General features: G+C 40.3%; 1 protein-coding gene across 2 annotated transcripts in view; it reads left to right on the top strand.

Moving 5' to 3' along the window:
- Window positions 1-14,318, top strand: part of MAP2K5 (mitogen-activated protein kinase kinase 5) — a 270,714-nt gene that overhangs the window by 188,291 nt on the left and 68,105 nt on the right. The gene's annotated exons all lie outside the window — the stretch shown is intronic.

Below are 14,318 nucleotides of genomic sequence, written 5' to 3'. Positions count from 1 at the left end.
TTGATGTTATTCCAAACGGCTTTTTAAGCTGTTTTTAAGAATTATTTGAATAAAATTCAAGCAAGATATTGTTGTAACGATCAAGATTATCTGTTAAAAATCTGTTTCAAATAAAGAAGATGATAAGTAGTAAAAAGGATCAAAAACATGAGATATAGTACATGGTGATGTTATTTGTTAAAATACATAAGAATGGCATTCAAATAAAATATTGCAGTATGTAGAGATCACTTTTATTGAAAAAAAATACCATCATCTGACCAAATAGAATAATTAAGGCCAAGGTAGAAGGAATGTCTGCATCTTTGGGATTAAAAATCTTTACAAGTGGCGATTCTCATTTATTCTGCCACCTTTTGCCACCAGTGTACAGAGTAGAGATCTACTGTTCTTAACTCAGGGAGACAGGGTCTGTCAGGCCTGTTAGCTGAACAAAATGATGACATATTACTTGTCTCAATAAAGAGGCATTCTTAAATCCCAATACAAGTTAAACATAAGTGGATAAGAGGATTTTAAGTGAAAGATATGTATTCTTAATAGTATAATGACTGGACTTTTTCACAAGATAGTACAGAAATGAAAATATCCTGTTCTTAAAAAGCAAAAACACCCCACTTGTTCATGGGTTAGAGGAAGGTCTGTTCACCCCTTGTACACTGTATATCAAAGTATGAAGGAAGCTATGGCGGCATGTGCTCAGAACCCCCTGCTGCTGACCAAGGAAATATGTTTTGCAAATGCTTTTTGATTACTAATACCATTTGTTTGATTGGGGGACTGCCTTGCTTCAGCAGGTTCTGGCTTTGCTGTGACTGCTGCTATTGAGACTTACTCATAGGTCAAAAAGCTACTTATCTGAGCACTTTCACTTAAAACAGATTAATTTATTTGCTGTATCTGAAAGTTTGCTAAGTAATTGGGTGGTTTTAATGGAAGTTACTGCTTTCTGATCCTTGTATTAACATGATCTAAGGTCCTTTTTATTATACGCAATCCATATTATTGACCACAGTTGCCCTGTTTTCATTTAAATGTAAGCAGCTTGTCAAGTAGAAAATATTTCGTTTAACTTGGCTTGGAAACCTGCTATTTTAATATGTGTAAGTTTTTTTTTTTCAATTGACAGACTGTCTTTTAAACATATGTTTATTTTGTAGTAATAAATTGTGTTCTGAATAGAGTATTTTCTCATAATAAAGTAAAAATATATGTTCTTAAAACTATTTTAAAATAATAAATGTTTTTCAAAAGTTAATGTCAAAATACAAGAGTTTTTACTCCTAATTTTATTCATGTTTTAAATTTCTTTGAGTATATTACTACTGATCCTAACTTTGATAATTTCATGTTGTTTTATATTTATTGTTATGTTCACACTATTGCTATCACTATCTTATATATGTATTAATATACTGATTACATCTAGACCAACCTAATATTGCAAAATTAAACCTAAAAAGCTTGCCTTTTTTGAAAAGAGGTGTTCAGAATCTATCCTTTGTTGCATGAACTTTTTGAATTTGAACGTAAAGGATTTTAGTAAATTTAAGTATCCAGTTTTTTCTGTGAGATCTCTAGTCAAAGAGAAAAGTAGCAGGGGGTAATTACCCCAACTTCAAATTATAACCTTTAATTGGCAAGAGTCCAAAAGAGTGATATGTGTGCAGTTTTATTTTTTCAAACAGATTTCTAGCTTACATGTTTTAATTCATTGTTTATTTTCACCCTCACTATTTAGGATATAGACATTTAAAATATACTGACATTTGAAGCCATAAAATCAGATTTTATGTTCCATAAATGCAGAGGTGAAATTTAAGTGATATGAAGATGTTTGCTGATGCACATTTGCTTCTTCCCAGGAATTTTTAAATTGCCTCTGTCAAATTTTTCTCCCAATGCCTATTTCATACTTATAAAGATATTTCATAATTTTATTTGCTTAGCCTATCCTGAAGACGGGAGGTGGGTTCCCAGTATATCTTTAAGATAGAGCAGAAATGGAAGAGAAATCATCCCTCAAATGTGGGTAGCTTAGAAATGTGAAACTTTCAAGATAAATTACTTGTTAATACCTCAGCTAGGTTAGTGATTCCTGTCTTTGTTTTTTTTTAAGGCACTAACCCAATGTTGGTTTGTTTCTATAGCACCTACTAAACTATTTTATGACATACATTTCAGTTTTCTTGAACACGTATTTGTCACTGAGCATCTACTCTGTCCAGGCACTGTGCTAAGCACTGGGAGTAGAGAAATGAAATATGTTGTCCCTGCTATCAAAGCATCTAATGCAGTGGGCAGGAAGAACATAAATCAATGGCAGTTGATATAAAAGGAACCCTACAGGAGATGGTGTGCTCCAGCCTAACGAGTCAGAGGTCAGCTCACTTGAGGAAGCCACAGCTTCACAGGGTGGATGATGCTTGAGCTGAGGCTCTAAGGCTGCTGCTGCTAAGTCGCTTCAGTCGTGTCCGACTCTGTGCGACCCCATGGACTGCAGCCTACCAGGCTTCTCTGTCCATGGGATTCTCCAGGCAAGAACACTGGAGTGGGTTGCCATTTCCTTCTCCAGTGCATGAAAGTGGAAAGTGAAAGTGAAGTCGCTCAGTCGTGTCTGACTCTTAGCAACCCCATGGACTGTGGCCCACCAGGCTCCTCCATCCATGGGATTTTCCGGGCAACAGTACTGGAGTGGGGTGCCATTGCCTTCTCCCGAGGCTCTAAGGCTAGAAGGATGGAAAAGAACTCCAGGCATTCTAGTCAAGAGAGTCATTTTCTCTATCCTTAAGATAAAGGTCTGACACAGCATGTTGTACTTGGTTTCCTTGCAGTACTTCAACTCAGTAAGTTCACTACTGCTGCTATTACTTTGATCTCCCTCATAGTTTGGGAATTTCCTTAGATGACCTCTAAAGCAACACAAGGAGGGAAAGAAGTAAGAAGGGGAGGGAAGAATGACAGAGGAGAGAGGTACTGTATCAGGATGGAGCCAGCACATGTAGCAGATCCAGATCATGAACTTGGGCTTGAGAATTTCATGACTCCCTTTGAGATGACTGAGAACCAATCTGAGGTCAGAAATCATTACATTTTTAAAATTTTTACTCATTTATTTTGAATTTTTTGTCTGTGCTGGGTCTTCATTGCTGGGTGAGGGCATTCTCTAGTTGCAGGGAGTAGGGGCTACTCTTTGTTTTGGTACATGGGCTTCTTCTTGCAGGGGCTTCCCTTATTACAGAGCACAGGCTTCAATAGTTGCTGCACGCAGGTTCGGTAGTTATGGCTCAAGGGCTCTAGAGCGTGGGCTCAGTAGTTATGGCGCATGGGCTTTCATTTCTCTGAGGCATGTGGAATCTTCCTGGATGAGGGATCGAACCCATGTCCCCTGCATTAGCAGGCAGGTTCTTAACCACTGGACTCCAGGTAAATCTAGAAATCATTGCATTTTAAGGTTTCTACCCCTAAGGTCCAGACTTCCCAGGTGGTGCTAGTGGTAAAGAACCTGCCTGCCAATGCAGGAGACACAAGAGATGTGGGTTCAGTCCCTGGGTCAGGAAGATCCCCTGGAAGAGGGCATGGCAACCCATGCCAGTATTCTTGCCTGGGAAATCCCATAGACAGAGAAGCCTGGTGGGCTACAGTCCCTGGAGTCACAAAACGTCAGATATGACTGAGCACTTAGCCTACAGTCAGTTGGCACATGCCTCTAAGGGGTTCTCTGCCACCCTTTATGAATTTGACTTGGCTAGACTGCTGGGGAGTTGAGGGGGTTGTCATGATCAAATGACCTAATACCTAAGAGAGCCCTTTGAAAAATATAAGTTGGTAAACAAGAGCAAGGTAATATTAGTATTATTTATATTTTCAGAAAGTACTTTAGGGATTTACCCACGTAGCTCTGAAAATATATGACCATGTCTCACTCCAGGTAGGACTAAAATGAATTACTTTTCTGATCCCATAAGAGCCTTCCTTTACAGTCTTTCTTTTTTCAGTTATAATCTATCATTAACAATCAGTCATTAATACATAGAATTATATGCAGAATATAGTAATTTTTAATTCAATAACTGGGGACCATTATTCTTCTACAATTTTTAAATAAGCAGTTTAGCCCAGAAATAGAATTGAAGCTTGAAGTAGAGAATTTGGTGCCCAGTCTGGCTTTTACGAGTGACGTCACTGCCTTCTTTCCTTCTGAGACTTGTGGTCTAGAAAGCCGGTCATTTTTTCCCCCTTTGGTTTCATTGGTGCTACTTAATGGTAGCATAGAATTGCAGGATGTGAGGCGATCTTACAATGGTCTAGTCCAACTCATTTACTTTACAGAGGAGAACATGGGGGTCCATAGCTGTTAAATGACTCACTGATGATTACCAGATATTTGGCAACAGAATCAGACTGTCTCCCACTCTGGAGGGCTGGGGTGCAGGGAGAAAGTGAGAAAAGGCACCCAGGGTCTTTGAGCCCAAATGGCTATCCTTATTTTACACACCCATCCACTCAGGTACTGCCTCCAACAGGCGTGTCTTCAGAGATGGAAATTACTGTCCTAGGATGCTCCATACCTGCTAGGTAATTGCTGATGGATACGGATCCCTGGAGGGAAAGTGGTCCTCAACAGCAGCAGTAACAGCAGCAACAACGGGCAAAGACATCAGCTTTTATTGTACTCCAGTGTTTTATTTAACAACATTCAGTATAGAAAACTTAGGTAGATTTGGAGCGAGGGGCTCATTGGCATCCAAGTTAAAAGGGGGGCAGGCCTGGCCAAGCTTTGTTTGAGTACAGATTACTTTTCAGATGTTTAACAGTTCTGGATTAATGCCTGGGGGCTTGGAAATTCTTCCTCAACTAAAATGTTAGTGATGCTCAGAACCCAACCCTCTTTACTGCCAATGAAACAGACAAGCTAAGTTCATTAAAAAATCAATGAGTTGCCTAAAAGGAGCAAAGAGCTGATTCGATTTAAGCCTGGAGATTGCCCAGGACACACCAGGTGGAAAGAAGGGTCACAGTGACTGCTAGAAGCTAGGAGAGGAGGCAGTTGTCTGTTTATGCACAGAGCCAAGGTATCGAGGGAACCTAAGGCAACCAATTAGAACCAAGTGTGTCCTCTTATGCTATACACTGTCAGGGTCTATAGGTGGTGACCACCATGTAGAGAGGGCAAGGAAGGCTGGGGAATGTGACAGTCTTATGAGGAAGGAAGCTCAGATGAGGAGAGAAAGACCAAAGATGGGAATGGAGTTTGTTTTATTTCCTGTTTAGAAGTTCAGAGAGCATCATTCTGGGCATGAGGAGACCTTGACTAGTTTGGTAAAATACAGTAAACAAAAGAACGTTCCCATCTAAAGGTCTCCCTGCAGCCCCTGCGCTTTGGACAGCCCTGTACCTCCTTGGTGGCCAACTGGAAATGTTCAGTGACTCAGAGCAGAGGTGACTGGGGCACAGCAAGCAACACACCCAGCGAATAACAAGTTAAATCATTGTCAGTATATGGTCTCTGCCCAGTGGCTCATACAACATTTGGCAAACAAGGACTGAAAAATGCTAGGCTAGATACATCTGTGGTCTCCTTTCATTTTTTTATTTTTATTTTTTTTACCACACTACATGACATGTGGGACCTTACTTCCCCAGCCAAGGATCGAACCCATGTCCTCTGCATTAGAAGCACAGAGTCTTACCTTAACCACTGGACCACCAGGGAAGTCCCTGCTTTCATCTTGTATGAGCAGTTTCCTCCTCTTTTCCACACCTTCAGCCACCTTTCTCATCCCCATCTCCTAAATCCTCTCTTAAAATTTATTGAAACTTTATTTTGCCTATATCAAAATATGAGAGGTGTGAACCAAAACTCTGAAACAGAAGTCAAGCTTTCTTTAATTCATTCTAAATCTATGACTTCTTCTCTTTAAATCTATTTTGAATTTACAGTCACGCCAATAAGGCATTCGTTAATTGACATGGTTATGTGTGACTGTATTTCAAGGTTTTCTTTTCTTTCCTAATCCCGTAAGAACCACGTATTGGCTACAATTACAGCTTATCTCAGAATCTCAGCAGGCCAAACCATGTTGTCAGATATATCATATTTGTTTGGGTTTTTTGTTTGTTTGTTTGTTTAAGGAGCAATATGTGGAGTCTTAGCTCACAAAGAAAACCTTCCTTGCAATACCTGAAAACATGACTTGTTGTGGGCCTCATGGGGAAGTTGTCTTAGAGATTTACAGCATCCTGAATCCATCGAACTATATTTCATACAAATATTCAGTGGCATACAGAGGTGAGTGTACGCCCTGTGCTTAAGTCTCATCTCTGCCGCTAAGTTTCAGGGAACTTAAAAAGTCCCTTTGTTTTTGTGGGCCAGCAAGTACATATCTTACCCATCATCTTGGTCCTAGAGTCTCGTAAAGTGACTGGCAGTAAGATCTTCATACACACATATGAATTGATAATTCAGTCTAATTTTACTTTTTTACATGTTGGCATAGCATGTTTTAGAATCAGAAGAAACTAAGAATCAGTTCACATACTTAGGCTTTAAATTAATAATTTCATCACCTTCCTTGTCCATACTTCCACTCTGCCCTCGCAGCATCAATACCTGAAGAATAAAGCCTTCCAAGGAGACTCGATATTTGTCTTCAGATATTTGAGGATTCTCTGTAAAAAAAAGGATGTGGATTTGCAATGTTAGGAGGATAGAACTGGAATAGGAGGTAGGATGGGCAGTCAGAAAATGCGCGGACTCCCCATTACTGTACGTATTCAAACAGAAACCCGATCAGCTGGGGTGTAATGATGGAAGGATTCAAGAGTCAGATGGGGTGGAAGCAGGGTCAGATTAAAGAACCTTTTGGGTGGCTTTCAGACACCAAGTCTATGAGTCTCCTTCAGCCAAATGAAAGACTAATGCATTTTCTGTCAGTTACAAGGGAAAGACCACAGGTAGAAACTTCATCAGACTTGTCTAGATGCTGTAATTAGTTTAATCATCTGCTCATTTTGACTCTCAAATACTCTATCAGTATGAAACAGATAAGAAATAGAAGAGTACAAGAAAGAAGTAATTTTTTTTCCAGCCCAAAACCTATACATTTCTCTGTTTCGCTCCATTGAGCCAACTATGTGATATGGCTATCAAAAATGTGAATACCCTTGTAGCCTCTGTGAGATTCTACCAAGTACAGTGTCCACAATCAGGTGATCTAAGCCAGTGCAAGGTATGTGTTCAGGCATAGGCATTGCACTTTATGAGGAATGTGCCTGTACAGCACCACATTCAGAGAAAGGTAGCTTCAGTGGAGAATGTGAAATCATGCCTGGGTGATTATTCCAGAAGTTTCTGGTTCAGGTCACAGAAAACCCAGCTCAAAGTTGCCTCGGTCACAGGGGAAATTTATTGAAATACATGACCGAAAAGCTAAGTATTGCTGGTTTTAGGTAGTACCTTATCCAGTAGTTCACTTTGGGCTCTGACCTTAGTAGGCTTCTGCCTTCACAGACCAAGAATGACTATAGAGCTTCTGAGGTGACCTGCTTTTCAGTTTAGACGGGAAGAGCAGGTCTTTTTCCCCTCAAGCAGCCAGAGGCAGTAGGTTTCAGTTTGATTGGACCAGTTTAACTCCCTGAACTTGGGGCGTGTAGGTGATGCCGACTAATTTAAGACTGGGCTACATGCCCCACCTCTAAAGCTGGGGTTGAAGTCATCTTCCCATGAAGCTCATGGGTTACTTAGAGACAAGGGGATGTTTGTTGGCATGCCATTACTAATGGAAGGGAGAAGGATAGAGGCCAGCCAAAGATAGCAAATGACCCTAGGAAGAAAATGGGATGTTTGTTGAGGAAAGAAAACATTGTTAAGACATGACAGCCGTTTTGAAATATGTGAAAAGCTGTCTTTAGACTTAATCACTGCAGCTCCAGACCATGATCCTATCTTATAGGAAGACATATTTGAACTCAGAATAAGAACAAATTTCCTAACAATTCAAGCTACCCAAGATAGAATCATTGGAATCCTGGCACTGGAAGTCTTCAAGCAAAGACAGGATGGCTGTCTGTCAGAAAAATTATAAAGCTAATTTCTACGTGAAACAAGGAATTAGACTAGGTGACCTCTAACAGCGTTCTGGATTCTGTGGCATGTGGAGGATTTAACCTAATAGAGATGCATCCTAATGAAAAACCCTTTCAGATATTTTGCCACACTAACGAAGATCATGGCATCTGGTCCCATCACTTCATGGGAAATAGATGGGGAAACAGTGGAAACAGTGTCAGACTTTGTTTTTGGGGCTCTAAAATCACTGCAGATGGTGATTGCAGCCATGAAATTAAAAGACGCTTACTCCTTGGAAGGAAAGTTATGACCAACCTAGATAGCATATTCAAAAGCAGAGACATTACTTTGCCAACAAAGGTCCATCTAGTCAAGGCTATGGTTTTTCCAGTAGTCATGTATGGATGTGAGAGTTTGACTATTAAGAAAGCTGAGTGCCGAAGAATTGATGCTTTTGAACTGTGGTGTTGGAGAAGACTCTTGAGAGTCCCTTGGACTGCAAGGAGATCCAACCAGTCCATCCTAAAGGAGATCAGTCCTGGGTGTTCATTGGAAGGGGTGATGTTGAAGCTGAAACTCCAATAGTGTGGCCACCTGATGCAAAGAGCTGACTCCTTAGAAAAGACCCGGGTGCTAGGAAAGATTGAGGGCGGGAGAAGAAGGGAATGACAGAGGGTGAGATGGTTGGATGGCATCACCGACTCGATGTACATGAGTTTGGGTGAATTCCGGGAGTTGGTGATGGACAGGGAGGCCTGGCGTGCTGTGGTTCATGGGGTCGCAAAGAGTCAGACACGACTGAGCGACTGAACTGAACTGATAGCAGATTTATTTGACCATAAAAAGTAGAATGGTCAACAGGCCTTTCTCAGAAAAAGCAACACCTCCTCCTTCCCCTCCCCCCCCCACACACAGAGAACAGATATTCTTAAACTAAGACCACACCTTTTTTTGTAGCAAAGAAAACAGTTTGATGTAGCAGACATCTCAGATCTTCTTTGAAACGGAAGTACTCAATGGACTCCTCGGCCAGACCTTGTACTGTGAGGGAAAAAGTTGGTTTTTGCAGCTCACATTTGTCATGTTGAATTATGATTCTCAGCTCCTGCTTTTCTCACAGAATTTAGGTCTGAATATTGAAATTCTCATTTATTTGCCCCGGAAATGATTGACTCTGGCTCCTGCACCCCTGGGTAGGGGAGGACATGAGCTGTGTCAGTTTTAAATACACAAGGGATAAAAGAGCACAGGCCGTCAGGTCCTTTTCTTCCTGCCCGCTGACCGGCAGACCCGGCACATGAATAATAGCTGCGCTGCACCTTGCTGCTCCAGCTGTTGTGTGTCGTGTGGAAATGCGTTGTCCTTGATGCTCGGGACGCAGTAAGAGCCAAGTGATCTAATTTATGGCTGTGATGATTTTCTGCCTGGTCCCATCTGAGCTGTGCCCTCCTCTAGGCACCTTAGAGCCTTTCTGTTGGCCCCAACTGTTTGTCAAATTCAGGGATATCTATTTTGAACTTTTCAAAACTGGTCACTCCAGAATGCAGCACCCTGGCCCAAGTTCAGGATGTGAGGCAGGGAGAGCGTGCCAGTGAGTGGATCTTAGGACACGGGGATCACAGTGACCTCTTATAGTTTACTGAGTGACCCCTCACTGAGTCCTCTTATCACTCATGTTTAAGTCATTTATTTGTATTTAAATAAGTGATATAACTTACTTTTTGTTTTTATTTTGTTTTGTCCTAACAAGCTATGCTGATAGACTCACAGGCATGATTAGAGCTTGAACAAGGACAGAGATTGATGAATAGGGGAGATAGAGCACAAGTGAACTATATTTGTTCATTTTATATTGCTAGAAATAATATGTTTTATTCGTTTATTTTATCTCATAATACATTCAGTTAATCTGAAAATATCAGTTTGCCAAGATTCCCATTTATAGTTAACTAGGGTAAATTTTGTCCTGTTCCTTCTCAAAAAAACCAGCACTTTGTTTAGGCACTTTTATTTTAAGTTACCAAGCATTGTGTATTCAGTTTGTAAGGGATTCCCCTGGTGGCTTGGAGGTAAAGAATCTGCCTGCAATACAGGAGAGCAGGTCAGATCCCTAGGTCAAGAAGATCCCCTGGAAAGGAAATGGGCAACCCACTCCAGTATTCTTGCCTGGAAAATCCTATGGACAAAGGAGCCTGATGGGCTACAGTCCATGGGGTCACAAAGAGTCAGACAGGACTCAGCAACTCAGCAACAGCAATAACAATTCAGTTTGTGGTCATGTGAAAGTGATATTTTTCTCTCTCTCTGAGGGCTTTTTGAGATTTGGGCACTTTTTTTTTTTATAATTTCTGATGGGTTGGAGGTGATGCGACTCCGTTTCAGCACTCAGCACAATACCAGGTATAGTCAGACCGAATGTCTGTGTTAGTTCACCCTCCAGTAGGAAAAACATCTGTGCCTGAGTGGGAGACTCCAGGGGCGGGATGGATGCTTGGGCCCCTCTAGCTTATCTTTTCTAGACAAGAGCCCTAAGCCTAGTGAAAGGAGGGAGCTTCTGAAGCCATGAGAATCAGACAGGAATTCCAGGAATCTTTCTGATTCCAAAGCTTATGCATTCCCCCTCCCTTACTAGTTGCCTCATGAGTCAGCAGTCAATTCAAAGCCAGGTTCGGTGACCTTGGGCACTTTTCCCCTCTGAGCCTCAGTTTCCCTAACAGCAAAATGAGTAGATTAAACTAGGTCTCAGAGGTCCCCATCTATTTAAAAAAAAAAAAAAAAAGGGTCGTCTTTCTTCATTTAGAATATAAAATCTGTTTGCTATAATACTTGTTTATATTAATATTTAGCCAGAGTTCTAGCTTAGTGCATCTGATTTGAAAAGAGAGCCCTTGCAAAATAACTACAGTTCTTAAAATTTGACGTTTAAAAAGAGAATAGAGTTCAGCATCAAAAGCTAGAATGTGATACCAGGAGCACAACAGATAAAAACGGTATTCTTTTAAAATTCCAGCCGTATGATTTAATTTTATATATTTTTTTTTTTCTCGCTATTTAAGAGAAAATAACACAAGCTTGAAAAGCAGTAAATATGTAAAGAGAAAATTTGTCAACTGATATTGGAAGATCTGACCCAGGTCACATATAAATCTCTCCGACAAGAGCTGCAGGGCAAGCCATAATTTCAGAGAGTAAAAGAGAAAATGAAAGCTCAAGCTGGTATCTTCTCTAAGTTCCATAGGTGGATTCATTTTAGTTTTCTGATTGTGCTTCTGAATATAATGTAAAAGGGCTGGTAGCAAGGTCTGTCTACCATCGTGTGTGTAAAAAGTACCTCTCCAGAGACAGAAGCATAATGAGAACCTTCCAAAGTTGCTTTTTTATCACCAGAGTCATTGACTAAATAATTGAGGCCCCGTAAGTAAACTTTTGCATCGGTAATTTCCTTTCCAGGTTCATTTTCCAGATTCACAGGTCATATTACAGGAGCTTTTTAAATTGCCAGCTGTATGGTCCTCTCAAGGAAATATAAGACCCAACTGATATTTAGGCCTGCCTGTTGTGAAGTCATTCTTCCTCATTTAGACACATAAAGGTCTGTCTTATGTTAGAATGAGGCATCCCCTGTTAGTGTAGCTTAAAATCTTGGATCTAATAGCTGATGAACAGAAAAAAAAAAGCTATGCCCAGAAGAGAGGAGAGGTTTATCTAACTAGTGTTTCAAAATGCTGCTGGTTCTAGAAACTGATAAGCAAAGTCTATGACTGGAGCAATTATCGTTCTGTTCTTTGTCCCCAATTATTAGTTAGACATGGAAAACTCAGTATGAGCAAAATGTGTAGGCAGGAAGGCGGACTTGGACAAGTTAAGTTATAAACAGCATCTCATATGTTGGGAGGTACAGGCAGTACATCAGCCCTAACAATGTTATTGTGTCCCTCTGAACTCTGCTCTCGGAGCTAAGCATTTGGAAGGCAGACCCAGAATAAAGAGAGGCATTCACGAAGCTAACATTTTATATTGAGAACCCTTATTACCCCTTTTAATGTGCTATAAAACCAGGGGCTTCGCTTTTTCATGAACTGTGTGCAAACGCAGAAGCAGTGACTGGAGGTTGACTCTGTTTGGGTCTGTTTTATGGTTGCCGCGCCTGTACAGTAATGTGATCTTGAAAAAGGTAAACAACAAAGAGTTTAGCAGTGAAAAATACGCCTAATATAAATACAGCCAAGTACATGGCACTTCAGAATTTGAAAAATATGACCCTGGCGTTAAATTTTCTGGTGGAATTAACAGAGGAACAGAATATAGCATTTAAGGCCATATATCTGAGACAGAGAAAGGAGATAATACATTTAACTCTATGGTCTATGTGGCATTCATATAAAAAAAAAGCACAGTAGCTTTATTTAATTGAGAAAATGAATCAATTACAATGATGTTGCATCATCAGATTCTTGTGAAATAGAAGATATAAGTCACTGCATTGTGTAACAGTGTTAAAAAGTAATTGAGTATCTTAAGCATTTTGAATCAATTTCAGGTACTGGCACTGCTACCTTAATACAAAATTTATGAAGATGATTTCATATAATATGTTGCTATCAAAACCGTACAATAAAACTTGGTAACAATGTCTCTCTTTAAAAACCTGAGCGAAACAGTATAGTTATAAGATCATAAAACAGACTTTTGATATTGCTATTTCTCCTTTTCTTGTAGTAAAGAGAAAACGTTAAAAGAGTACAGTTTTAAGTGGTCTTAAACCATGCTTTTAACCCAAAGAATAGGGCAAGGTGGAGACTTCTTCCTAGGTCTCAGTCTATGAGGAAAATTCCATTTAGTTCACACAATGGATGTTCCTGGAAACCATGTCTCACAATCCATCACTGAATTCATTTTGAAACATATCACTTAAAATGTTTTCCTTGGAGAATTTGTAATCCCCCTGACTGCTGGAAATTTGTGGAAAAACATTGTCTTTGATGTCAAAAATGGTTTTCTAATTCTGTGTTCATTACAAATAAGTCTCTTATTGGAAGTAGATATATCTCACTAAGAATGTTGGGGGTGTGGGTAATCTATGTGTGCTTTAAAAACTACAGTTGGCCCTTGAACAACAAAGGGGTTCATCTGGGTTTAGTTTAGTTGGCCCCCCATGTCTGAATATCTGAGGTTCCTTCACATCCATGGATTCAACCAACCATGAACCATTGAGTGCTGTAGTATTTACTAATGAAAACTAGCCTCGTGTAAGTGGGCCTGCACATTTCAAACCCGTGTCGTTCAAGGACCAACTGTAAAAGCAAGCACCAAAGATATCTCATAGGAGAATTTGCCTGGGGTTTTCATGATGTTTTTAAAGGTGCTGTGGCTTTTTACTAAAATCCTAACCACTCCAAGGTGCTAGTTAAGAGCTATATTCCTTTTTAATGTAAACATTTCCCTGCAGATCCTTATACAGAAGAACACACTGACTAGAGGAATAAGAAGGCACAGTAATTCATGACAGTATTCAGTAGGAACTACCAAAGTAGACTTAAGACCCAATCCACCTCAGATGGAAGTTTCAGGGAGTTGTGCCTGGGGAGGGCATGATGCGGAGCCAAGAGCAGGAAAGAGAGGATACCATGTTCAGTTAAGATAACACATGGGAAAGCACTTTTTAAAACACTCAAGCACTGGGTGGGAGGGTCTGCTGACCAGCCATAGGGATGCAAAAGAAATGAAGAAATATGGCTTCTGCCCTGGAGAAGCTTAACAGTCCAGTTGAGAAGAACCCGTGTGCCCAAACTGATAATTTATCAACTTTACCATGCCAAATATAAACACATGTGAATCCAGTTGTTTTTAAGGAATGCTGTGATGTAGGCGGATATGATGCTGGAAAGAAGGGAGCATGGGAGAGGCCCCAGAACAACCACAGCCAGATCCTGAGGCCTTGGGCCTGCCCCAACCTCTGGGAGGCCCAGTTTTTCCCATCATAGAGTAGAGATGACCATCCTTGCCAGACTCAGGATGGTTGTGCAATCTAATGATAATGTGTATGTGAAAGAACTTTTAAAGGCACCATTAAAAGCATATAAGAAACTATTAATTAATTTACCTATATTTTACCAGCTTGTTAAAGCACAGTCTATCCCAGCAAATAACTGACCCCTCAGTAATTACATATAAGCCCTGAAATTTTCCTCCTTAGGAAAACTAATACCTGGGACTCCATTTGCATTGAGTTTGTAGTAACTGTAAG

Source organism: Bison bison, unplaced genomic scaffold, assembly GCF_000754665.1.
Source record: "Bison bison bison isolate TAMUID 2011002044 unplaced genomic scaffold, Bison_UMD1.0 scf7180017864034, whole genome shotgun sequence".
Lineage (NCBI taxonomy): Eukaryota > Metazoa > Chordata > Mammalia > Artiodactyla > Bovidae > Bison > Bison bison.
This window is presented reverse-complemented; position numbering and strand designations above follow the sequence as displayed.